The sequence below is a fragment of the Rhodnius prolixus genome, unplaced genomic scaffold (genome assembly GCF_049639745.1).
Source record: "Rhodnius prolixus isolate KJV_2025 unplaced genomic scaffold, Rpr scaffold_12, whole genome shotgun sequence".
Lineage (NCBI taxonomy): Eukaryota > Metazoa > Arthropoda > Insecta > Hemiptera > Reduviidae > Rhodnius > Rhodnius prolixus.
Genome location: NW_027411635.1, coordinates 12,181,155 through 12,208,298, shown reverse-complemented (window position 1 = coordinate 12,208,298; position 27,144 = coordinate 12,181,155). Strand labels below are relative to the sequence as shown.

General features: G+C 35.9%; 1 protein-coding gene across 12 annotated transcripts in view; it reads left to right on the top strand.

Annotated features, from left to right (window-relative positions):
* PMCA (plasma membrane calcium-transporting ATPase 3) overlaps positions 1-27,144 on the top strand; it is a 451,317-nt gene that overhangs the window by 44,468 nt on the left and 379,705 nt on the right. The window lies entirely within an intron of this gene.

Sequence of the window (27,144 nt, the reverse complement as noted above, 5' to 3'; positions counted from 1 at the left end):
CTTCTCTTTCGATTGCAGCGTCTCACGTGTTTGTAGGAGAAATCTGTCTGACCGGAACCGTCGTTTGTGTAAGAGGTGTTAGTTTCGTTTTGCCGAAAACATGATACTACACATTGTAGTAAAGCAACGAATTGTCGTGAAATTTCACATCAAAACTTGGTAAAACCGCTACTGAAACTTATCTTTTATTAAAAGAAGTTTATGGCGATGAATGTTAATCACGTGCGCACGAGTTTTTGAGTGGTTCAAGCGTTTCCAAGATGGCCGAGAAGACGTCGGAGATGATGACCGCTAGGGTCGCCCTTCCAAGTCCAAATCGGGTGGAAATATCGATTATAATTAATCAACATTACTACCGTGAGGTGCTTTCTCAACTCCGTGAAAGAGTAAGGGAAAAAACGACCCGATTTGTGGACAACACCCTGCATTGTCTGTCAAGACGTTTCTAGCCTGTTTTAGGCCATCCGCCTTATTCGCCTGACCTGGCCCCATATGACTTTTATCTATTCCCCAAAGTCAAATCTGCATTAAAAGAAACACTATTTCAGTGCGTTGAAGCTGTGAAAGAAAAAGCGGCACGTGCCATGCAGGAGCTCACAGGAAAAAGACTTCCAGCACTGTTTCGAACAATGGTAAATTCGCATGGAGCGTTTTAGGGATAGGGGAGGGGTATATATTAAAGGTGATAATAACTAAATATGTATAAATTTAAAATAAAATGTTTTATAGCCATAGTCTCGTTATTTAATAGCCACACCTCGTAATAGTTTCACTTAACAGAATAAATAACCTGAACATTTATTGTGTTATTTGAGGATAGTTAGATTCACAAATGTTCCTTTTCAGCGCTGCTTACGGACAGACTAAGCTAAGACTGAACTTTACGTAGTCAGTGTAATTATTAGTCAATACAGACTATTAGTAATTAATACAGGAACTGTTTTCTGTACAGATTATTAAAATACTGAGTCATAAATTACTATTATTTTACAAATATGAATACTATTACGGAAATGTCTTAGAAATTTGGCTTCCCTTTTACTTGTAAAAGAAATAGGTATCATTCTTTTTTAGCCTATTTAAAAATTGAGTGAACGATTTAAAATTGTTTAACGGCTTTAATCTTTTCTTAGTTTGAAATTATCTCGTTTTTTAGTAATGTGCACTCATCTCTACAATGTTTATTTCAAGTTCAGATGCAGTGATGACCAACTTAGACTATTAAAATCAATGATTAGACTGTCTCTTACTGTTTTTTTTTTTTTTTTTTTTTTTAGAAACTCGTCTTTAATTTGTACCTAATTTTTAGGGATTTTACCTTTTTTTTCCCAGGACTACTGCAATATGTCGGGAAGCGATTTCCTGACGAATTGATAAGTTCAAAGTAAGTCAAAGCACTGGTGAGACAATTCTTGTGAAGTGGTGAATTTAGTAATTTTGGTTTGGAGATACTAGATTGGGAAATAAGTAATGTTGATATCTTCAGGAACTGATGTTTTAAGACAGCGTTTCCCAACCATTTTTGGCTCGCGTACCACTTGGTTGTACATCATGCTAAATTGTACCACTTCGTAAAAATGTATTTCGGGAAATTTGTTATTCCGAGTGTGTTATTTTATTATTATTATCTTTATTTGTATAGAGTAATACAATGTATCTGTTACAAAGGAGTTCCAAGTTCATGTTCACTTCATAAACTATGTAAAGTGTAAGATCTTAGTTTTAAAACTTTTTTTAAATAATGTAAAATTGGTTAAATATTTTTCTCTTCAAAATTATTAATTAATTTACAAAGTTCTTCTTTAGGATTATTATATTTGTGCCCAAATCTTGTACATTAATTTATTTTAAGCATTCAACTACCTGTAAGTACCAATCAAATTTAATATTGCTTGGATAGAACTTACTCATTACAATCCAGCCTCTTTAAGCAGATCTTTACACAGTTATCATTTTCAAGCTCTGTCACATGATAATTCTATTGAATTTTCTTTATCTTTTATCGATAATGATGTAGCTTTTCCTAAATTTTCTTTATAGAAGGGGTTTGAAATCCAATTATCATTCGTGTTTTCGGGTTTTGGAAAATAATCCAAGAAAGACAATTATAATCCTGTTAAATGTGCTATTGTATTTTCTGGTATATCTTGAGACAGACTAACCTTATTACAGTACATACTAACAACTTTACTGTATAATATTATTAATTAAAATAATTTGTATGTATTATAGGGAAAAATCGTTTCTATGATATTTTTATGATTTAATTTTTTATGTCCGCCATTATTGATTATTTTTCGCGTACCACCAACCAGCAACTCGCGTATCACAGGTTGGGAAACGCTGTTTTAAGATATCATTGTGTTGTGCTGTTCCATCTTAATCAGTTTGATGGATAATGGAGTAACTTGAAATTAACCACACTACTGTGGATGGTGCGCAAAGGTGTAAAAATAAACTGGGTCTTTCGTGATTTAAATTGTTACATTTGGAAGTTTGTTCTCAACCTTTATTTACTCAAAAAAATAAGAGACCCGTTTTTGGATTTGGTTTTAGGATGAAATATGGATATTCCGCCGGCGTTCTGGACTATAGTTAGACAAATCTGAGTCCCCTAAACACTTATCAAAGACCGAAAACCTATTAAACAAAATCCATAGCTATTGAACATTGTTCGGCGACTGTTTATCATCCATTATATATTTTTGAAAACCGGTGCAACTATCAATAAAGTGATTGACAAGAAATTAATGAATTGTTCAGGAAATTAAGCCTACAATAGCCGACATTGGTGAAACAGAGGGAGTCCGGACCCTATATTGCATGACAACTGTCGCCTACACATTTCACGAATCACTGTCCAAAAATTGAATGAGTTACAGACTAGAAGTCCTCTGCTTTTCACCCATCATATGCACCAAAGCTCTTGCCAGCTAATTTTTCCCTTTTCAAAACAATACAATTCTTCATCAATGGGAAACTCTAAAAGAAAATTACAAGAATCTACTAGTGGGCATAATTGTTTTTTTTTTTTTACAGTGTTTGGATAAACTAACATTTTCCTTGATTGGGAAGGTAAACGCTGGTTTTCTGCTAATTTTGAGTGTTTTTTCAAGGTATCATTTAAGAGTTGACGGCTTTTCACATATCGTTCTAACGTAGTCTATTATAAATCCGAACTGCTTAATAAAAACAAAAATAACATGTCTTTCTTCTTCACAGCTTGTAAGCAGCCTTCATGTGGTCTAAACATTGCTTCTTCTTGGCTTGATCTGATGACCAAGAAATATAAAAAATAAAAAGAAAGGTATTGCTTATAAAAGACTCTCCCAAATTAAGAACAATCGATCTCCCCAAAATAGGGCAACTTATTCTCATTTTGATATGAACTAAGTGGTGATCAATATACTAAAAATAAGGTCGAAAGCTTAGCAAAAAACAAATGACTGTAATTGTGCAATATTCTTTCTTCCCTTTGAATTAATTAATCAACTCACCAAAAACATTGAACAACACGTCATTTTTGTCTTCAACTTTAAAGTCAGATCTAAGCGCCATGATAGCCGAGCGGTTAGGAGTCGAGACTCGCAAAGCTATAATATATTGTTGGTTACTTGGTTCGATTCCAGGTCTAGGCCTTGGATTTTATTTAATGTTTAATATGAAAACTTTGTCGTAAAGTATGGAGTCGTCTCCGTCCACAACACCTAATTGGTAGTTGGAAGTCAAGCCCGCCTGAAAAAATAGGCACATTACTTTACTTTGCTTAAGTCAGATCTTGGAACGTGTCCCCAATTTTGTAGTATATAAAACTATTAATATAAAAACACAATTTATAAAGAAACCCAAAAACTCTTCAACACTTGACAATCAATCTAAATTCAATCTAAATAAGAGGCTGTATTTTTTTTTTAAGTAAGTACCGTTTTGTTATTCGACCGCTCCAATGCTGCGGTCAGCATTTTGGTGCATGCGTACTGTGTACTTACATCTGTCAAGAAGAAAGTAGACGCTATTTAAGGGGAACATTCTACCCAGGTTTTACGTCTGTTTGTGCGTATTTAAAATGCCTCCGCCGACTGTAAAATACGAGTACTCGCTGTGATTCATTTTCTTGTGTGAAAGCGGCTGGAATTCATCGGGAGATTAGTGAAGAAAGATGGCCGCGCACGAATGTTCATGTGATGTGGTGCTGTAAGTTGTCGAGAAAGTGAATGTGAGTGACGACCACGAACTGTTTTTGCATTTGAAGATACGTCTGGATGGTCAGCGCCACGACGACAATGATAAGGTCAAAACAACCGTTTGGCAGTGGTTGTCAAATCAGGTGGCAGACTTCTATGAAGATGGGATTGGAATGCTGCTTTTGCGAAGTGAGAAGTACCTTAATATTAGTGGCAATTTTGTAGAAAAGTAGATTAAGGTACAGGTTTTCATGTAAAAATAAACTGTTACATAAAGTATTCTAGTTGTTCTTTTATTTCTAAACGATACTTACCTATAAAACACGCCTTGTATCCCTTTACGTCATACAAAAACGCTCTCTCAAAACGGCTTACTGCGTTTTTACTCCGTAACCTACAGTATCTCAACCTACTGTCTACTAGCGCACTCTACAATAGTATTTATAAAATAAAAACTGCTAAAAAAAAATGCAAGGGTGTGCCACAAGTAATTACGAACAAGAAGAAAATTGCGACGATACAAAAAAAAAGGATGGAAACCATTGTCCAATATCTCTGGTGTAGCTCAGAGATGACAATTAAGGGGCTAGAAGTATACTAGGCCATCCAAACTTGAGTGTATGTAGTGTCCAGCAGGTTCTGTCCGGCGTATTGCCAACCGTTACTGAATGTCTTCACACCATCGGCCGTTAATTTTATAATAAAATAAAACCAAGGTATTGTGCTGGTTTTCAGAAAATTGGAGCGTATACTTTATTTACAAGGCTTCTCCTTTTACAACTGTTAACAAAATAATAAAATAAAATTGTCTGGTTTTATTTAGATTTTGTTTTTTAAACAGTAATCGTATCTAAAGTTATGATGCACATAAACAAATAAATTCACATTTTTCTTTCTCTGTTATAAAATTTTTTATAAAAGCAATTTAATTGTTCTATAAGAATACTTGATGATGAAATTGCAGATGTTATAATTGTAGACTGGTGAATAAGATCCCCAACAAAATTGGTGAAATTAGACCAAGAAGTGCGCAGGGATTAGTTTGTTCATAATCTAAAAACATAAATTGTGTTTATTAAGTGACTTTTTATTACAAAAGTTTAAGTTCAAAGAAAATTTAATTCATCAAACCAGATTTGCATTGATGTAATCTTCTTCGTTATTTTAAAAATAAATCGATGAAATAAGATCCTTGATTCATTAATTATATTTTATTTTTGTATATTATGAATGAAAATAAATTTAAAACAAAAAGTTAAGTTGGTCACACTGTTTAGATAACCTTCCTTTACCGGCTGATCTGCCTGGCCAGTTACCGGCGGCCATCTTTAACTCGTTAGTCGTATCTCTTTATTAACGTGTCTTTTTAAGTGAATATTAGTGCGTTTTAAAGTGAAGTTCTATTTAATAAATTGTGTTTAAGTTATACTTAGTGCGTGATATACAGTTTTAGTGCGATCAGTGTTGTGAATTATTTTAAATAGTGTCAAGTGTCAAGTGCTATTGGACTGGTGATCTACTGAGATGCTGATGGACTTGGATTTACTTTAAACAAGGTAAGACTTCTAAGTTTCAATTGTATTTTTATTATTTTTGCATGAAAATAGCATGTTATCATATAATTATTTTTTATTAGTCTATTTCATGTATTCTTTGATCTTTTCTATGTAGTCAGCTGTTAATTTAAAATAATGTATTCATCAATTTTTTCTATTTAATTGGCTATTGGTTAAAAATTAACATTTTATGTTTTCCCAAAATGTTTTAAAATTCATTTCTAAACAATTTAGTTGTATTCTTTAATCTTTTCTTTTTAATCAACTATAAGTTCAAAATTAGCATTCTTGGTGTCCCCAATTCGTTTTTCGGATTTGATATCTAAACCTTTTTGATGCATTAAAGTCATAAGTAACAAGTCGAAGTGAATCACCTCAAACTTTACAAGAAGTAACTACTAACAAGTCAATTACTGCTAACCGTATTACCAAATTATATCATTTGTTTAAAGTGTAATGGTTGTAAAAGTACAAGTATATTGTTAGAAGATTGTGTTTTTATTTAATACAATACTAAATTCATTGTATAAATTTCTGTGATTCTGGTGAACGAAGAGATGTTCAGTGAGTTATTTTTTTGTAATGTGTTTAGTGGTTTGGTCAGTCGTTAACTACCTGTTAACCCAATTTGAGAAGGGTATGCCAGAGTAGGTTTTAGGCAGTGTCTTGTACGTTATTGTCAGTGTTTTTATTTTAACAGTCACAGTTGCCTTATGATTGTTGCAGTTTTGTGTTGATATGTCCGACGTCCAGAGTTACGTCGAGCTAGCAAACTCCTAGATCTTTCTGATTCTAAGAGATTTCTCTGTCGTTTATAGAGATCTTAGATCTTCATTTCGAAACCTTCTTAAAGGGGAGATTTTTGTTTACGTTTTCGATAGGTTTAAAGTCAATTTCCATTTAGTTTTCTTTTTGAACTAGTTTGTTATAAGATTAGTTGATGTCTGTGAGTCAGTGATGGTTTTGTTAATGTCTGTGTTGTCGTCTTTTGTTAATGACACTGTGTTGTAAGTAGCTAACATCGTTAGGTTTGTCCGTAGAGTAGAATATAAGAGTATAATACTTATTGCTCTCTGAGGCTTGCTCGCGAGAATCGTCGTCGAGTACTGTAAATATTATTGAATCTTACCCAGAAAGGGTTTTTTCTCGGCATTGGCTTTTCACCACACAGCCAACTTCGAAGTACATTCCTTCCTGGGATATTTTTAGATAATGTGAGTCGCTAAGTGTCCTTGCGGATACTTCTTCAACGTGTGATAGTAATGTTACTGTCATTCTGCGTCGATCGTTAGGTATCCAATATCTGGGCCTCAAAACTGCGTTTAAAACTAGTCTGCCCAATATGTGGTTGTGATTATATTGGTTAAAGTGGGAGAAAAGCCAGAGGCTGATACCAAGAAAACATCCGTTCGTACAAATAAAACAGACTCAACTTACGCAAACCTTTTTATCAAAGATAATCACCAACCGGGTAGTATCAAAGACGCAATGACGCTGTTACATTCAGGAAGGAATGGAAGGCTTATCACAAAAATATTTAATAATTAAAAAATAAATTAGACGGCTATCTTAGAAAGAATAGAAATATACAATGACTGAAATCTGCAATATTCTATCTCCCTTCTAAAATTAAAGCTCTTTGTGTAACTTTTGTCGTTTAATCAACCCTTATACTTGACTTTCAAAACTCTAAGTCTTTGTCAAGAAGATACTATTATTATGTAGGTTACAATTAAGGATAACAATTATAAAAAATTATTATTTATAATAAACAATAGTGTTTAAGTTAATAGGGAAAATGTGTTCGATGTATTTCTCGCTAATTTCTGGAATATTTTGCCGGCTAAGTTACTACCACCAAATTTTGAGCATTATTTAGTAAATTTATTTAATATTATCTTCCACTCAGGTAGAGCACCCGACAAATGGTCAGAAATTAAAATTAAACCTATTTAAAAAAAGGGAGATAAGTCGGATCCTAACAATTATAGAAGTATTGCCCTCGTTAACTCTATGATGAAGCTTTTTACTTCTATCATAACCCAACGACTTTCTAATTGGTCTGAACGAAATAACATTATCCCCGAGGAAGAGAACGGATTTCGTGAGTCCAGGGGTTGTATTGATAGCATTTTCACATTGAGTTCTGCCATAAACTTGAATATTATTAAGAAAAATAAATATGTCTTTGCCATATTTGTTGATATGCAGAAAGCACTTGATTCAATCGATCATGCTAACTTGTGGCGCAAACTTCACTCGTTTGGAATTTCCCAAAAAATAATAATTTTATTAAAAAATATTTATGACAAAGCTAATATGCTATTAGATTATAATTATTCGCTTTCAGATCCGATTAATATTACCAGAGGTGTTCTCCAAGGAGAAACAGCTAGCCCTCTTTTGTTTAATCTATTTATTTCCGACATTGCTGATTTTTATAAATCTAAAAATTCATTTGGTATTCCAATCTCCAGCAACTACGATCTATCCATTCTATTATATGCGGACGACATGGTTTTTCTGTCTGATTCGTGGCATGAATGCCAAAAAAAACTGAATTTATTGAATGAATACTGTAGTAATAATTCACTTACTGTCAACACTGACAAAACCAAAATTGTAATCTTCCATAAAGCTGGAAGAAAGAAAACATTTAAGCCGCTTGTTTACAATAATCACGTTATTGAGGTTTTAAATTCCTACACATATTTAGGAGTCCAATTTAGTTCTTCTGGGAAGTTTAGGCAGGCCAGTCAGATGTTCATTAAAAAAGCTAAATATGCATCCTCCATCGTTAAAAATATTCTGATTAAGTCTAAGTCTGATTCATGGGCTACTAAGGAGCGACTCTATAAAAGTATAGTAAACGGTTCTCTACTTTATTGTGCTGAAGTCTGGGCTCCCATGTACAGTCGTGATCTTGATAAAGTTCTAAACAATTTCGTTAAAAATATTTATCATTTACCTCGTCTAACTCCCAGTCATTTCATTAGATTGGAAACTGGTCTCCCTCATCCAGAGACTGAAATAGTGAAAAGAATGGTCTCTTGGTACAATAAAATACAAAATATGACTGACCAGCGGTTACCAAAAATTGTATTTAATGCTTTAAAAGCAATCGATAGTTGCAAGTATAATAACGTAAATTATAACTGGTACACCCAATTTAAGAATAAATTATTGCCTATTGGTTCTCAACATATTTTAGAATTAAACTCCAGCCTTTCTAGTATTGAAATAAACAATATTGATGAGCGATTCTATAACCATTTGTTGTCCTCTGATATCGATAGGGTCATCCATTCAAAGTATAATAAGGACTTTAGACATTTTAGCTCTCTAAAGGGTGGTGAAGAGTACTTTGAAGTTAGATGTTCCATTAAAAAGCATAGATTAGTTTCTCAAATTCGCCTATCAAATTTTGATTCGCCCTCTTTTTATCTTAACAATGAACATTTCAAATTAAACAGTTCGGAAATATGCCCGATTTGCAATTCATGTAATCCCGAGAACTTATTGCATTTTTTTAATGGAATGCGCTATGTATAATGACCCTAGGCGCAGATATCTGTATAAGTATATTAATAAAAATGTCTCTAATCTCACAAATCTGCATAACATATTAACAGTTAATTCCAAAGAAAAATTAAATGATATTTATTATTTTGCATTAGAAGCTTTAAAAATATGTCAACTAATATTATTGTAATAAGTTATTTAATGATAATTTGAATGTTTTTTTCTATTAATGCCATTATTATTATTCTTTCTTCAACAATACAGTTATTTCCGTACTCTGCCCTCTCAAACTTAATAAAATGTACAAAATCTAAAATTGAGCATCTTATGTTGGCATGTTAGCCTCTGTTTCTGCATAATGTAGACATATTTATTATTATTTATTTCCATTTCTTTTTTGGGGACGAATTTACGGAACAGCTGTGTTCCGTGGTTACACACTTTCGAGAACGAACTACTGCTTCAGTGATCAGATGGGAGGTTAGAATAGAATAGAATAGATTAAATTAGGGCGACCTCAAGGCCTACGCCACCGCGATCCCTATGGATCTATTGTGGCTCCCCGACTTTAGAGCTTACCCTCCACACCCGTCTGTTTAATCAGACTCTTAATTCTGGAGAGCGACTCTTAGGTAAAGCTCACAGGCCTTGGTTTTTCCTCCCCGAGAAGTAACATCCTTAGCCACATGAGCCCCTCACACTGACACAACTCGTGCACTGTTGTTTCCTCCTCTTCCTGACAGAACCTACAAAGGCTAGCCATCTGTCAGGCCCATGCGATGCATGTGTTTTTCTGAGCCTGCAGTGGCCAAGTTAATAGGCCGACAATCATCCTTATAGCCCTCACGGCCTTGACGGATTAATTCTGCAGTTAGCCTTGGCGAATAGCCTCTGATGAACTCCTTCGCCTGTCTCTGCTCTGTGGTGGGCAAGCCATCACTCCTGAGCCCTACTCTGCACCCATAAGTTAATAATGGCCGCAGACTTAACACATTTCGAAGCCCCAAAACAGGGCTCCGGGCCAACGAAGTGTCCCGCAGAGCCTTCACGGCCCAATAAATCTGCCTCTTGTGTCCTGAATGACCAGGTACCCAAACTAGAAAGACCTTATTCTGGTCACTAATTTCCTTCAGGGCACCCAGACAGTCCCAAACCAGCCTTGAGTTGACCTGGTAAGAACTAATTGCCCGTAGAGCAGCCTGGCTATCCGAGAAAATTGCGACCTTAGAATTAATAATTCCTCGCCCCATTAATCTCGGTAGCGCAGAACCTAATTGCAGCTAGCTCAGCGTGAAAAAAAACTGTAGCTAGTTTCCCTAGGCTAACCAAAAATGCTACATTTCGGTATCGCCCCGTACACTCCCGCTCCCACACCCTCCTCTGTCTTGGAGCCATCCGTGTACCACATCGAATCTCCCACAACTGGGGGTCCACGTCTCCAAGCCTCCCGGTCCCCAATACAGACTTTGCAAGGCTTGTTAAAGTTATATTTGGGAAGTGCGAAGGCAGGCCCAGAATTGGGTCGGCCTCCTGCTCCTTGTATAACTCTTGATACGCTCCTCCATGCCTGAAGGGTAATGGGAGCTTGTCCTATCATAAGCCTAGATGGGAGGTTACTCGGGTGAGTTGTAGAGTGAGGAGAGCCCAGTAGATGTATATTTGGGTTGCTGTACAGAATTTATAAAAGAAAAAAAAACACCTCTAACTTTTTTCCCAAACTCAAGGAGTCCCCGAGAATGGCTGCCGGGTATTTTCAGAGACTGCCCTGTATTTTCTGCGAGCTCATCCAAGTTGAGATTGAAGGCAGCCGAGACTGAAAGCTAAAACTCTATGTTAAAATCAAGTTCTTGGCTACCTCTTTGTGAAACCCTTTCAATAGCTTGAAGGCACGTGTAGACCATCCACTTTTCCCTCTCACCAATTTAACTTTCAATTCTAAGAAAATCTTTAATTAGAATTGAAATAAAAGTTGGTAGGAAAAGTAGGAGTTTAGCTTAAGGTGAAGATCAGTCTCAGGCAAGTCTCCAAAACGGGTGCTCGACGGCTCAGAAATAGGTCTGCTTTAAATAGAAAGAAAGTAGGAACAATAGCAGTGCATTGTTCTAAATCTGATCAAATAAATTTAAAGGGCTTGCAAGAGTGGTAGACTATCTGTTAGCAAGGGGTGGCTAATTTAGACAACCATTATTTAGTGGTGTTAATGACACTTTAGAAGAGCCAAAAATTTAAAAGAACATATCTTAGTTCATTAAATCTACTTGGCATAGCTTTGAGGGTTTAGTTTGTTGTTGCTCTATTCAACAGCCTACTGGCTAGTTCTACGCAAGAAATTACCTATGTTTACATTAACTAAGTTGCAATCAGCGTCCAACAAACTCTCTTTCACAGCACCCAAACAGTTTCAATGTCCCCTCCTGCGTTTTTTTAGAATCTGACCAGTCTATATTATGTGGTCTACATCATTACTCAGTCAGTATAGTAAGACCAAGAAAGTTTCCAAGTTGATATTATATTAATGTGCTACCAGATGACCCAAGTTAAATCAATTTACACGACATTGACCCTTTACTGAACATAATTTTTGCTTTCACAATCAAGTAAAAGGTACATTATCAACCAAATTTTTGATTCTCAGTTTTCAACCAGTAATAAAATCTGTTTTATGGTCCGCTAAAAGAATTTACAAATTCTTCGATGTGTTTTTTTTTAACGTCGATCGTAATTCCAAAAACGAAAAGTTGCAGTAAGTTCAAATTTGGTATTACAGTTCAGATTGTCCAACAGAGGGATGCCACAATAAGAGTTTGGTCAAAATCAGTGAACTCGAAGCATCACTTAACTGAATAGATTTTGTTTTGCTAACCTTGCCTTCTTTGATAACTTTTTTAGTAAATAAATATGTTGGTTGTTCTTATGTATTTTAGTACATTGCATGCCACTTGCCCATGATTAACAATGAATGCTGAACTTGGTTTCTCGTCTTTTTCTCACGCCCCATGATTAACACGGAATGCTGAACTTGGTTTCTCGTCTTTTTCTCACGCCCTATGATTAACACGGAATGCTGAACTTGGTTTCTCGTCTTTTTCTCACGTCCCATGATTAACACGGAATGCTGAACTTGGTTTCTCGTCTTTTTCTCACGCCCCATGATTAACACGGAATGCTGAACTTGGTTTCTCGTCTTTTTCTCACGCCCCATGATTAACACGGAATGCTGAACTTGGTTGCTCGTCTTTTTCTCACGTCCCATGATTAACACGGAATGCTGAACTTGTTTTCTCGTCTTTTTCTCACGTCCCATGATTAACACGGAATGCTGAACTTGGTTTCTCGTCTTTTTCTCACGCCCCATGATTAACACGGAATGCTGAACTTGGTTTCTCATCTTTTTCTCACGCCCCATGATTAACGCGGAATGCTGAACTTGGTTTCTCGTCTTTTTCTCACGTCCCATGATTAACACGGAATGCTGAACTTGGTTTTTCATCTTCTTCTCAGAGCTTTCTTTCTGGCTTGCAAATATTGTACATAATGATTATGGGGGCCCTCGTTCATCATCGGCAAGACCGTGGTTCATAATTTAGTTCTAACTTTGTTACGTGCTAGTTGTAGCACAAAGAGGGCGATTTAAGCCAGGAACTTCGCTTATTGTGGATACTAGATCATTTATGAACAGTTTTAACCACAAAAATAACTTACGTATTACGCTCAGTACACTAAGTCATCAACTGGTTTATTTTATCTTTTTTTATATTTAATTACTTAACTTGTTACCCTAGCAATTTTGTTCATAAAACATAGACGGCCGTAGCAGTACACTTACCTTTATCATTGCCATTTTATAATGGTGTACTTGGTTACTATGAGAAACTCCCCTAGCATTTAGTAGTGTCTCGTTTAAGGTGTTTTTAACTGCAGAACCAGCCCAGATACACTTTAGCAGCTTAAGTGGCTGCATGTGCCCCTGTTGGCAACGCCCCAAGGCCTATCGTCTCTTTTAGTACGTCTAGGCAACCGCTCTATCACTGATTTACACATGCCTCTAATGTCTTACGAGTTATTTATTATTATTTTACATTCTCCATCTGTTGAAAGAGCAAGTCTTAGATCAGAAATAAATGTTTCACGTCTACGGAGTACGTTAAACTACTTTACTCTTGGTACAAGAGTATTGAGATCGGAAATATGCTTAGTTTCTCTAGTAATTTATATTAAGATCGCTTCAAAGATTCCAAATTTGTATAATAGAAAACTTGGGAATCCCGGAAAAACTGAATCAGTTTAAATTACAAATTTTCTTAAACGTCAATATTTTAAGTACATTTTGATGCCCTGCGACATGGAGATTAACCTGTGTTTACAAATCAAATAAAAAGAAGTAGATAAGTGAAAGAATATTCATAAAAAAAGAATAAAACTCCAAACTAATGCTTAAACAAGCAAAATATAAACTGTCCTAAAAAACGTCAAATGGATAAAATATTAAAGAGACAACTAAGTTGAGTGTTGTTGACCAGTAGGTTGTTAATAGTTAAACTACTTTACAAGAAAATAGCGGTACTGCCACTCGTGACGAGCAAAGAAATCAAAACCTTATAGTTCTAAATTATTTGAAGGTGAAATTAAAACTATTTTGAAGGTCTGATCAGTACCTTTCAAATTGAATAGTGAACAGTAGGTCATCTTCAGGGCTATGAAACATATTTTACATTTAAAGATTATTATATACATATAACTTTTTTCTCAAAATCTACTAAATGTGGGTTCTTGCTAAAAAATTACAGTTATAAAGGAGGATTTGACCTATATTTTAAAGGAAATTTGGGAATTTTATCTTTTATAGAAAAAGAGAAAAAAATTGTCAAAGTTGGGTGTTTTTTTCAACGTTACAGCTTTTTCGTGCAGTTTTTTTAGACGATCAACCCTTTATAAAACTTGTCCTGCCGGACAGTTTTAATGTTGTGTCCTTAACAACAACTTATCAGTTTAAAAAGTTAAGTATAAAAGGTTGATTAAACGCCAAAAGGTACACAAATCAGCGAGTACCAAATATTTCATTCATACGTACTTCAGCCCGTAATTTCAGCCATTTAGAAACGTACGAAGAAGCTTACGTTTCAAATTTTGCAACAATTGGTATCATTTAAGTAATTTTACTGCATTAAATTTTTATTAATATTTTTTAGAATTTATTAGATGTCACAGACACTTATGCTGGCCATTTTCATGCATAAAATACGAGGGTCGTTTGAAAAGTCCGTGCAAAAATAAAAACTACTTAATTTTTTTGGGTAAACCCTTTTTTATTTTTCAACATAGTCTCCTTTTAGGCTTATACACTTCGTCCAACGCTGCTCTAGTTTGTTGATCCCTTCCGAATAATAGGATTTGTCCAAGTCTGAAAAATAGCCATTCGTTTCTGCAATCACCTCCTCGTTTGAATAAAATCTTTTTCCCGCCAGCCATTTCTTCATATTGGGGAACAAATAGTAGTCCGAGGGAGCCAAGTCTGGAGAATAGGGGGGATGTGAAACGAGTTGGAACCCTATTTCCATTAATTTTGCGACCACAACTGCTGAGGTGAGAGCTGGTGCGTTGTCGTGATGGAAAAGGACTTTTATGTGGGCCAATCGTGGGCGTTTTTCTTGCAGCTCGGTTTTCAAACGGTCCAATAACGATGAATAATATGCACCTGTAATAGTTTTACCCTTTTCCAGATAGTCGATGAGGATTATTCCTTGCGAATCCCAAAAGACTGTCGCCATAATCTTTCCGGCCGAAGGAACGGTCTTCGCCTTTTTTGGCGCAGATTCATTCCCCCTTGGTAACCCATTGTTTAGATTGTTCTTTGGTCTCAGGAGTGTAGTGATGTATCCATGTTTCATCCACAGTGACGAAACGACGCTTAAAGTCCTGCGGATTCTTCTGGAACAGCTTCAAACCGTCCTTGCAACACTTCACACGATTTCGTTTTTGGTCAAGCGTGAGCAATCGCGGTACCCATCTTGCGGATAGCTTTGTCATGTCCAAATGTTGATGCAAAATATTATGTACCCGTTCATTCGAGATGCCCACAGCACTAGCAATCTCACGCACCTTCACTCTTCTGTCATCCATCACCATATCATGGATTTTATCAATGATTTCTGCAGTAGTAACCTCAACAGGGCGTCCAGAACGTTCAGCGTCACTTGTGCCCATATGGTCACTCCGAAAATTTTGAAACCACTTATAAACTGTTCTAATCGAAGGTGCAGAGTCACCATAATGTTTATCAAGCTTCTCTTTAGTCTCCTGAGGCGTTTTGCCTTTCATAAAGTAGTGTTTAATCAACACACGAAATTCTTTTTCGTCCATTTTTTGAAAATCACTCGACTTCCTCGATTCGAACGAATGCCAAACACAAAGAAATAGACCGATCTGGCTGAAACTTGGTGTGTGTTCTTCCAAGAGATGCTACTAACTAAACATAACCTCGATACGCGCCAGTGGTGCTATCTCTCTGACTTTGCACGGACTTTTCAAACGACCCTCGTATTTGTTCCGTAAAGTGTAGCACACCATTTAACTTAGATTGATTGTAATAAAAGATATCAAACTATTCATGCACTGGCTTTTCAAAAAAATGCATTTACCAAAATACATTGCAGATTTTTCTGTTTTTGACATCTGATTTAAGTGCAAGTTTAGTGCAGCAACGGGAAATAAACATTGTTCGGTTTAAGTTCATTATTCGATTAAGTTGATTGCTGCTTCACGTTCACGATGCCTAATTGGTAGATAGTTGGACGTAAAGACCGCCTGAAAAAAATAGGTAATACTTTATTTTATCTAATAGTTACGCGTTAAAAATAATATGAAAATTTAATGCAGTAAAGTAACTTAAATGATACCAATTGTTGCAAAATTTGAAACGTAAGCTTCTTCGTACGTTTCTAAATGGCTGAAATTACGGGCTGAAGTACGTATGAAATGTTAGGTACTCGCTGATTTGTGTACATTTTGGCGTTTAATTGAAGCTTTATACTGAACTTTTTAAACTATTATTGTTAAGAAAGTAAACTGCTATTATTTTAAGAAAATGCCCCTAACCCCTGCGAAGGGGCAAAATAAGAAAATTTGGTCGCTCCTAGTCAAACTTACCACCTCAAGGAAATAGTAAACGGTTCAATTAAGAATTAAACAGGTTGTAACATGCCCTTTGGACTTCGATATTGATAAAAATAACAGTCGTACAGCGTCAGTAAGTCGACTTCAAACAGTATAATACAGACGATCGATTCCAACTGTGTGCAACTCTTTACCATTACAAAACTAAGCTATTATTTGTTTACATTTATTTGTAAAGGTAACTACAATTGACTTCGCAAGTGGTGGCACAATGGTGTATTTCAATGAATGAACTGCTTGGAACATTGTTTACCCTAAAATACGGCCAACATCTACGAATTTCTTGTACAATTTAAATTGACTAATTTTCTGTAACTAATTATATTTCAGTATACTTACTTTTTCATTTTCTCTTATTATATTTGTACATTTTTAATTTTGAGTATTCAACATACCCTGAATCTTGCGTGAACAATTTTTGACAATTTTTTATTAATTAAAGTAAAAAGTAATCGCCTATTTTTTCAGGCGGGGCTTAACGTCCAACTACCAATTAGGTGTTGTGGACGGAGACGACTAGCAAACATACTTTACTGTAAATTTCTTTTATTAACCATTAAATAAAATCCAAGGCCTATACACTGGGAATCGAACCCAGTACCACAATACAAATTAGCTTTGCAGGCCTCGCCTCTTAACCGCTCGGCTACCGTGTAGCGCCTAATTATTGCTAGTTGAAACATTCTTTATTGAACTAATATTAAATATATAGTTAGTACATTAAATCGTATTGAATTGTGAACCATACCATAATTAACCACAACTTACACTTTAAACAAACGATATAACCATTCTCTCACTTCTTATTCTGTCGCAATAAAATCATCCCGCATCATGCGGCAATATTTAGCGAATACTGGATTCCAACGCGGAGATCGTGGGTTCGAATCCAGCTGCTGGTTCTCTTAGATTTTCACTTCTTAGGAGCGTCTTATACAGCTCACTGTCCGATAATGGACACTGGAGAAAGCCATTAAAAATAAAAAAAAGTCATTTAGAAAATGGAAATTCAATTTAATACACAAAAATGGTAGAATATAAGTGACATTTGTATTCGTACAACTTGTCCTGCTGTTTCTATCAAAATCAGATTTCATTTCCTTGCGCTGACACTGTCAAAGGACTCAAAATTTACGAAAAAATGACGTGGGATTTGCATTCAAGATTTAAACGACAAGAATTTGGAAAAAAAAATTTACCACTTACTACAAAATACGGATATAAAACACACTAATGAAACCATAATGGTGGACTTGAAGCATGAGGGTTAGGCCAAGCATTGTAATATCTACCGCTTCCATTCATTTCAACCTAAAATTCTTCGCCGAATAACTAATGCTCCGTACTATGGCTAAAAAAAAACAATTTTTCTTAACATTCATTGAGTTTAGGAGAAAGTAAAAATGAGTTTTAAAAAGCTACAAAGGTTAGAGATTGTACCAATATTTCTGGTAATATATAACAGTAGCGCTCCTTGTGGCACTTATTGTAACCAGCCTACCTGGAAGGTAATAAATAAATTAAATAAAAAGGTGTAAAGAATGCTACCTTTCTAACCAGTAAATATTTTGCAAGTTCTCGATTGAATTTCGAGATTGCTAGACTAGTACATTGTCTAGAAGTTTGGTCATCCCAATGGTGAAAGCTACCTTTCTCACAAGTTACGATAAGAAATAAAATTGGTTAGTAAGTAGAGACAGTGGCGTTCCAACTTGCGAGTGTTATCGCCACATTGACGCCCACATTCTTGAGGCGAGTGACGTCAGTCTTGCGATAACACCGACCTTTGTATTGCAAATTCTGGAACTTTTGTTTTTAACGAGCTTATAAACACAAGTTATATCTTCGTACTTGCAAATGCTCTACTTTCCACTTCTTCCTTACAAAACAAAAAGAACTCTTTACCTGTTAATTTTCTAAATTCTGTTTTTCCAATTTAATTCACTTTTTTTTTAAAGATAAATCTGCGAAAATAACTTTTAGAAATTGCTGTCTTAGTTTATGTGTGCGATCAACAAGAATTTTTTCAAAATTCCTTAAATTTGCTTAACTTCTTGCTATACTATTTCGACAAATAAACTTTTTGGTTTATGCTTAATTAGTAACTTTTTTCTGCTTTGTACGAGGGTCGTTTGAAAAGTCCGTGCAAAAATAAAAACTACTTAATTTTTTTGGGTAAACCTTTTTTATTTTTCAACATAGTCTCCTTTTAGGCTTATACACTTCGTCCAACGCTGCTCTAGTTTGTTGATCCCTTCCGAATAATAGGATTTGTCCAAGTCTGAAAAATAGCCATTCGTTTATGCAATCACCTCCTCGTTAGAATAAAATCTTTTTCCCGCCAGCCATTTCTTCATATTGGGGAACAAATAGTAGTCCGAGGGAGCCAAGTCTGGAGAATAGGGGGGATGTGAAACGAGTTGGAACCCTATTTCCATTAATTTTGCGACCACAACTGCTGAGGTGAGAGCTGGTGCGTTGTCGTGATGGAAAAAGACTTTTTTGTGGGCCAATCGTGGGCGTTTTTCTTGCAGCTCGTTTTTCAAACGGTCCAATAACGATGAATAATATGCACCTGTAATAGTTTTACCCTTTTCCAGATAGTCGATGAGGATTATTCCTTGCGAATCCCAAAAGACAGTCGCCATAATCTTTCCGGCCGAAGGAACGGTCTTCGCCTTTTTTGGCGCAGATTCCCCCTTGGTAACCCATTGTTTAGATTGTTCTTTGGTCTCAGGAGTGTAGTGATGTATCCATGTTTCATCCACAGTGACGAAACGACGCTTAAAGTCCTGCGATTCTTCTGGAACTGCTGCAAACCGTCCTTGCAACACTTCACACGAGTTTTTGGTCAAGCGTGAGCAATCGCGGCACCCATCTTGCGGATAGCTTTGTCATGCCCAAATGTTGATGCAAAATATTATGTACCCGTTCATTCGAGATGCCCACAGCACTAGCAATCTCACGCACCTTCACTCTTCTGTCATCCATCACCATATCATGGATTTTATCAATGATTTCTGGAGTAGTAACCTCAACAGGGCGTCCAGAACGTTCAGTGTCACTTGTGCCCATATGGCCACTCCGAAAATTTTGAAACCACTTATAAACTGTTCTAATCGAAGGTGCAGAGTCACCATAATGTTTATCAAGCTTCTCTTTAGTCTCCTGAGGCGTTTTGCCTTTCATAAAGTAGTGTTTAATCAACACACGAAATTCTTTTTCGTCCATTTTTTGAAAATCACTCGACTTCCTCGATTCAAACGAATGCCAAACACAAAGAAATAGACCGATCTGGCTGAAACTTGGTGTGTGTTCTTCCAAGAGATGCTACTAACTAAACATAACCTCGATACGCGCCAGTGGTGCTACCTCTCTGACTTTGCACGGACTTTTCAAACGACCCTCGTATTGTTTCCATTTTAATTTTGATAATTTTCATTTTTTGGAGCTACTAAAAGTTACCAAATGCATGTATACTCGTATACTGTATAGTATATGTATACTTAAAATATACAGGGTGATCCATTTAAAACGCATCAATCGCTAATAACTTTTTAGGAAAGCGGAATTTCGAAAAAACCTACGAAGTACACTATATGTTTTTTTTGGTCTAGTTTTCAAATTTTCCACTCCCGATGCTGTATCTTTATTTTTGGCGGAGTTACGGCCAAAAACCCGGTTGGGGTTACATAAGGACCCCCATTTCGGACTATGGTTGCTTAGTATATGGCCGGTCTTTCTGGTGATCTTGAAGCTAAGCTTCAAAGCGCCTCTCATGAACTTGAACTGCTTCATTCGATTTATTTTTAGCATTCCCAGAGACACTCGGATTTTTCGCACTACTACGATGAGTTGAAGTGGCTTTTCTCCTGTCTATCGCCGCCAGTATTTTTGTGGGCTTCATTCCTTTCCAAGTTATCCAATCTGAAAGACCATATTTTCCAACTCTTTAAGTTCAAATCCTCGGTCCGTTCTCGTAATACTAGATCTCTGATCTCTATATTCCCTCACACCGTACCTCATCCTTTGACAGATCCTTCCTAATACGCGCTACCTCTCTCTGGAACTACTTGCCATCATCTGTCCGCCATGCTCCTACCCTATCTATCTTTAAATCCCTCCTGTTCAATTATCTCCTTTCTACCCAGCTTCCTCCAAAACTATAATTGTATTCTTTTTAATTTGTCATTTTTGTAAATACTTATTTTTATTTATAAATATTTAAAAGTTAGGCCAAACCAATAGGGCCTCCAAGTGTACATGCATTTATTTTAGGGGACAATCGTCCCAGGATAATAAATTTATTTTCTTCTTCTTAAATACAGTACATTATCTATCTATTTACATCAGAAGAACATAATACAGTAGGAGCTGAGCTAGTGACAGTAATGTGACGTGTGGACTGTGAAAAGTAAATGACTGCCAATCAGAACGTAGTATATTTTTTTAAGTAGACAAGTGCCAGTTTGTGATTAGTTGTTGTATTTATTCACTTTTACTAAACCAAATCGGTTGGTTGGAGAGCTATTATGAATTTTAAGTACTATAATTACAGCTTTTGCACATTTACGTATGAAATAATGCGCTACTTATCATCGACATAGTTATAAACAAATAAGAATTTGTTACTACATTCAACATAATACTTTTGCAAATAATTGTTTATTGTATTATTGTTATTTATTTTATGTTCTTAACTTGAATACAAAATACATTAATTTTGAGAAGCATCTCAGTAGAATGATATACAGGGTGTTCATTTTAAGACGGCTCAAATGCATTTCATACTTAAACGGTTAATCTGAGCAAAGAAATGGTAGAGAAAAAATTTGTTGCCCGTCACCTCTAGTTTCAGAATATGTGACTTGATTTTAGATTCCTGCCCGCATACGCGGCTGACGCGCGACTAAAAGTGAGGGTTTTCAGTTGACCCTCATTTTCATGTACACAGTTTTAAAGATTATAAAAAGTTATGAAAGAAACTGGAAACCGCAATTCGATATCTTCAAAATTAAAGGTGCTAGGTCATTTCAAAATCTGATATCAATTTTTTAACTTGTTATCAAAGAGAAAGAAGAGCACGCGATTGGTCATTTTTATGTATTTTTTCATCCCCTTTCTACTGAAAATATTGCCAAGGCAGTAAAGCTAGTATTTTTCTTTATATCGGGAAATAAGTAGTTTTCCGAGTGATTTTTCTAAGAAAAATCAAATGTTAATAGCTTTAGATATTCTCAAGCATACATAAAATGGCTAAAAATTAATTTTACATCTGTTACAAACAAGAAGGTTTGGTAATTTTGGGAGAGTTGCGTTTAATTACCAAAAAAGAATTGGAAACCTCCTGCCACATATTTAAGTGATCTTTCATGTAAAGGACCAAACTTATTCCTTAATTTATCAAATAATGCACTTTACTCAACTTGTGAAGCATGTACTGTGCCTTCAAAGGTGCCTCCTCTTGCTCGCAAGCCAGGTTAGCCAGGAGGTTATCAACTGCTCTCTGTATCTGTGGAGAATCTGTGCAGAATTGTGTAATATAATTGCTGTGAGAAAGACTAGGTTCATTGTCTCTCATATAAACGATCTGAGAGTTATTGTTGAGAAAATCATTACTTATTAGAGGTTCTCCATATACCTACCTCTTTCCTCCATACGCATAATTTCAAAGGTAGAGCTGAGATTCGATCGTTTCACGCTATTGAAGATAGCAAAGCAAGTAAATTTAGGTCTAAACAATGTCTTGTGTATTTGATTTCACTTTGTCTCAAAGAGTTCTTGACTATACAGTAATTTGGCACCTTGCGCGTACTTCTGCCTTTAGGCCTGTTAATTAATATCTGAGTATCATGTTCACCAAAAAGAAAACGTTTATTATAATTAGGCTATTTCTTTACCCAACATTTGTGCCACATAGCCATCAACGTGCTGACATCCAACGTCATACTGCTTCTTTCTAGTAAATAATCTATTCTACACACACAATTGAATTGATAATCAGTAGCTTATGGTTACTTTATCTGGATGTAGCCTGGGTTAATCTTCAACTTTATGGCCCGACAAACTTCTAACAAAATTCCTTTGAATATCGAACTTATCTGTAATATCATGGACATAAAATACAGATCATGAGAAACCTTATAGAAGTTCAAAAAATATCATCAATTTTCTATAAACTTTGCATACTGTATACGCACAAAGTAATTTTGAATTTGACTGTGGTGGAAAATTTAAGATCATGTTAAAATTGTAGATCTAGAAAGCAGTGACACTCTTGTCAGGAGTTTTCTAACGACTTTTCTGGTTAGACACTTAACAATAATGAACATTTTAATGTAGTACTTCATTTTTTTTAGTTAAAAACGACATTATCATTAAGAAGCGTCTCATCTCTCCGACAAGACCCGAATTCAGTCGAAAGGCTATCCTTTGGACCCTAAATACTGTCCAAATAGTCCAGAAACCTGGTTTTTCCAAATTTGTATGCATATAAGACTATTTGTCTGCGGAAGTGTGTGCACAGGCATAACTATCAGTACCCTCGGAGGTATATAGCACTAAGTCCATTTTTTCAAAATTTCTTTTTTTAATGTTTATAATACCAAATTATTGTTTTTTATTACACAACCATCTGTTAACGTGCATCTATGTTACTTATTATCCACCAAAGATTTAAGCAAAATAACTGTGTGACAAAGTGTTGAACACCTCTGAGGTACTGATATTAAGTTATAGTTTTTCTCGAAAATGGCTTCTTTGTTTTTCCTTAAATCAGTTATAGTGAATGAACAAATATTTATTTGGGAAGGGATTAGCTATGCGGTTAGCATACTGGACTCCCACGCGGAAGTCCCGGGATCTAGCTGCTGACTCTTAGATTTTTCTATTCCTAGGAGCTTCTTATAGCTTACTGTCCGGTGATGAACAGTATTGTCTGTAATGAGAGAACACTGTCCGGAGGCCGGCAGTGCATTGAAATAAGCTCCGGGAAATAACCTGAGATGTTGACGCGCCTTAAATCATTTAAAAAAAAAGAAGAAAAAAAAATTATTTTTATAAATATATGTACATAAAATAAATACAGAAGTATAATGTATAATACTTTTCAACCTTCTTACCAAGTGAGGCACGAGAGAGGTTAAGATGAGCAGGATACGAATGCAGGGAAAAAAGGAGAGGAAAAACCTGCAGCTAGTGTAGAAGTATCTATTTTATTCTTTTGTGTCTGTAGAGTATAGAAGGATCTGTAGGAGGTTATGTCCGCGGCATAGTGGATTAGGATGGCAGTCTAGGATGGAAAGGAGTTTGAGCAGACGATTTTGGATGTAGGAGTGTACGAAGATAATGGACGTAGTCTCGTGGAGTGAGTGAATTCTAGTGCATCCGAGGAGAATCTGTTGCGTTGTCCTGGAGTTTCTTGGTGTTGCTTACTACAAGTCCAGACTCCAGGCGGAAAAACCAGTTATACGACTTATAAGCGTATAAATAGTTTTATAACTTTAATTCGATTATGATGAAAATTCGATTTCAGTCGGAGTTTTCAACTAACGAAGATCCGTATGATTCTTGAAGTTTTGTAACTAACGTACGAGGGTCGTTTGAAAAGTCCGTGCAAAGTCAGAGAGATAGCACCACTGGCGCGTATCGAGGTTATGTTTAGTTAGTAGCATCTCTTGGAAGAACACTCACCAAGTTTCATCCAGATCGGTCTATTTCTTTGTGTTTGGCATTCGTTTGAATCGAGGAAGTCGAGTGATTTTCAAAAAATGGACGAAAAAGAATTTCGTGTGTTGATTAAACACTACTTTATGAAAGGCAAAACGCCTCAGGAGACTAAAGAGAAGCTTGATAAACATTATGGTGACTCTGCACCTTCGATTAGAACAGTTTATAAGTGGTTTCAAAATTTTCGGAGTGGCCATATGGGCACAAGTGACGCTGAACGTTCTGGACGCCCTGTTGAGGTTACTACTCCAGAAATCATTGATAAAATCCATGATATGGTGATGGATGACAGAAGAGTGAAGGTGCGTGAGATTGCTAGTGCTGTGGGCATCTCGAATGAACGGGTACATAATATTTTGCATCAACATTTGGACATGACAAAGCTATCCGCAAGATGGGTGCCGCGATTGCTCACGCTTGACCAAAAACAAAATCGTGTGAAGTGTTGCAAGGACGGTTTGCAGCTGTTCCAGAAGAATCCGCAGGACTTTAAGCGTCGTTTTTCAGTCCTTTTCCATCACGACAACGCACCAGCTCACACCTCAGCAGTTGTGGTCGCAAAATTAATGGAAATAGGGTTCCAACTCGTTTCACATCCCCTCTATTCTCCAGACTTGGCTCCCTCGGACTACTATTTGTTCTCCAATATGAAGAAATGGCTGGCGGGAAAAAGATTTTATTCAAACGAGGAGGTGATTGCAGAAACGAATGGCTATTTTTCAGACTTGGACAAATCCTATTATTCGGAAGGGATCAACAAACTAGAGCAGCGTTGGACGAAGTGTATAAGCCTAAAAGGAGACTGTGTTGATAAATAAAAAAGGTTTACCCCAAAAAATTAAGTAGTTTTTATTTTTGCACGGACTTTTCAAACGACCCTCGTAGAGCATTGATTGATCGTTGAGCTCTATTTTATTTTAAATTCCTCAAAATATCTGGTTCATTCAGCTGTAGAACATCCATTGTTATTCCAAATAATAACTTAAGAATCAATAAAATTTCAATATCCCATTTACATTAAACAATAAATATATGACAATACTGTGTAATCAAAACTTGGAATAAGTTTTAAGACCTACATTTACAGTGATGCGTGTTCACAAATTGCCAGAAGAACAAAGAAAAGTAAATGTTTTATGAGATTGTTTGTGAAGTTAGCCTGCCGAACCGCCTCGTCTGATAGGCACCAAGACATCAGAACTATAGTATGCCGGACAAATAATGTTATTCTGCGTGTATTGTAACGCCTGCTCTATGTTTATTGGCTGTTATCTCGTGTTTTTCTTAATCAGTTTCTGATTCGATACTTTTTTTTCCCTCTCTACAACAAAAAGTGATGTCAAGTAATGCATATTTTTTTTCTAGCGAGCTATATTTGTTAACTACCAAATTAAGCTTCGTGTACGGCGAGGCGCTTTTAGCAATCGTTCTTTACTATAGTAATAGCCTATTTTTTCAGGCGGGGCTTTACGTCCAACTACCAATTAGATGTCGTGGGACGGAGGCGACTAGCAAACATATTTTACTACAAAGTTCTCATACGAGTATTAAACATAAAATAAAATCCAAGGCCTAAGATCTAAGACCGGGAAATCAAGTTTTGATTGCAAAGACCTCGCGGCGTAAGACGGTTGCGTATCTTCCAAGAGATCTCTCAATGAGTACCTCAGGTTTTTTCAGGCAATATTTCAATGTAATGAACTGGTTTTACAAACTATAATGTAAAGTAACTAAAGTAAAAGTAAAGTAATAGCCTATTTTTTCAGGCGATCTTTACGTCCAACAGCCCAATTAGGTGTCGTGGACGGAGGCGAATAGCAAACATACTTAAGTGTAAATTTCTGATATTTAACCATTAAATAAAAATCCAAGCCCTAAGACCGGGGAATCGAACCCAGTATCACAATACATATTATCTTCGCAGATCTCGCCTCTAACCGCTAGGCTATCGTTCTTTACTATAAATTTCTCATATTAATCATTAAATAAAATCCAAGGCCTAGAGACCGGGAATTGAACCCTGAACCACCGTACATATTACCTTTGCAGGTCTTGCCTCTAACCGATCGGCCATCGTGGTTGTTTATTTTTGCCCGAGCTTTAGACCTAGGAACTAGGTCATCTTCAGGGCTTATGCTTATTAACAATTCTAATATTTTTTTATTTTTACATTGTTATATGTAAGGTTGGTGTGCCTCTTCTGTCCTGACTGCTTATGAATTGAGTATGGTCTATTTTGAAAAAACAGTTATCAGTTTTAAGAATTTTCTATTCATTTTTCTTTTACTTTGATTTTTTGTTTTTTTAAATTTAGTATGCTAATATTCTTACAGATTCTTCTAATCTGTAACGTTTAATTGAATCATTTTTCAGGGTAATCAAGAAGGGAAGGGATTAGCTATGAGGTTATCGTATTGGATTCCCACGGCGTAGGTCCCGGGTTCAAATCCCAGCTGCTGACCCTTAGATTTTTTTTCTTCCTAGGAGCTTCTTACAGCTCACTGTCCGGTGATGGACAGTGCTGTCTGTAACAAGAGACAGGCAGTCGGTAGTGCTCTGAAAAAAGCTCCTGGCGCCAATAACCGCTGATGTTGACGCGCCCTTAAATTAAATAAAACAAAAAAATTAAATGCATTTCCGTGTTAGGAGTAGATTAGGCTTACGCCTAAAGTAACATTATGGTTTTATTGTACTGGTCCCCCCCCCCGTATAATGCTAAAAAATACCAAATTTGTGACTTTTTAAAGTAAAAAATAAATCTCCAAAATTTGGGAAAAATCGGCTCACTTGGTAGTGCCACTTAACCGAATAAAATTTTCCGTATTTTAAGATTTTATTTAAGCTTTTTATACTGACACGAATCTACAATTTTTACTGGATAAATTGCTTTCCTAAAATTCGATTAAAGGTTCTCCTGAATGGGTAGGTACCTACCAAAGCGATAAGAATTAAGGATGATTTTATAGTAGTAGTAGTAGTTG